This window comes from Galeopterus variegatus, unplaced genomic scaffold (assembly GCF_000696425.1).
Source record: "Galeopterus variegatus unplaced genomic scaffold, G_variegatus-3.0.2 Scaffold7506, whole genome shotgun sequence".
Taxonomy (NCBI): domain Eukaryota; kingdom Metazoa; phylum Chordata; class Mammalia; order Dermoptera; family Cynocephalidae; genus Galeopterus; species Galeopterus variegatus.
In genome coordinates, this window is record NW_007733617.1 from 102,533 (window position 1) to 104,041 (window position 1,509).

Sequence of the window (1,509 nt, forward strand, 5' to 3'; positions counted from 1 at the left end):
TTTTTTATAAAGACATATATGTTAAGCCCTAGAACAACCACTAAGGAAATAACTCAAAAATATAGTGAATTGAAGAAATTAAAATGTTACAAGAGAAAATATTCATCTAATGCAAAGAAAGCAGTAAAGGAGAAACAGAGGGACAAAAAACAATATGACAGAGAAAGCAAATAAGAAAAATGGGAGACTGCTATGGTTTGAATGTGTCCCCCAAGGTACATGTGTTGGAAACAATCCCAATGCAACTGTGTTGAGAGATGGGAATTTAAGAGGTAATCAAGATTAATGCCATTATCACAGGAGTGGATTATCACTGGAGTGGGTTCCTGATACAAGGATGTGTTTAGCCTTCTTCCCCTCTCTGTCATGTGTGCTCTCTTGCCCTTCCATCTTCTCCCATGGGATGACACATCAACAACGCCCTCACAAAATGCCAGCCCCTAGACCTTGCAATTCCCAGCCTCCAGAACTGTAAGAAATAAATCTCTGATTTTTATAAATTACCCAGTCTCAGGTATTCTGTTACAGCAGCACAAAATGGACTAGGACAGAGATGTAAATCCAATTATATAAATTAATGTTCAGTGTGAATGGATTAAGTAATCCAATCAAAAAGCAAGGATTATCAAGCAAGATCTAACTACATGCTGTTTACAGGAGACATATTCTAGATTAAGATATAAATAGGTTGAAATTAAAAAGATGGAGAAACATATACCACACAAACAGCAACCATATGCAAGCTAGAGTAGCTATACTATCAGACAAAAGAGACTTAAACCCCAAAAATATTTCTGGAGATAAAGAAGGATATTTTATAATGCTAAAATTGCCAATTCATTAGAAATATATTAAAACTATAAGCATTTATGAATCTAATAAGAGAGCACCAGAAGTTTTCAAGCTGATCATAAAATTCATATGGAAATTAAAGGGACCCAGAATGGCCAAAATAATCTTGAAAAGGAACAACATTAGGGGACTGATACTTCCAATTTCAAAATTTATTACTAAGCTATAGTAGGAGTAAACATATAGATCAGTAGAATAGAATCAAGAGTCCAAAAATAAACCCATACATTTATAGTCAATTGTATTTGGCAAGGGTACCAAGACAACTCAATGGGAGAAAGGACAACTGGATATCTATATGTGAAAGAATGAAGTTGGGCTCTTTCTATTCCACACACAAAAATTAACTGAAAATGTATGAAAGACCTAAATATAAGACCTGAAACTACAAAATTCTTTGAAGAAAACAGGAGTAAATCATTATGACCCTTGGTTAGGCAAAACCTTGATATGACACCAAAAACACAAGTAACGAAAAATAAAATAAATAAATTGGACATCATCAAAATTAAACCTTTTTTGCTTCAAAGTAAAAAAAAATCAAGAAAATGAAGACAACCCAAAAGAAAATATTTGCAAGTCATGTGTCCAGGAAGGATTTGTATCTAGAATATACTCATATAAATAATTCTTACAACTCAACAATAAAAAAAAAAA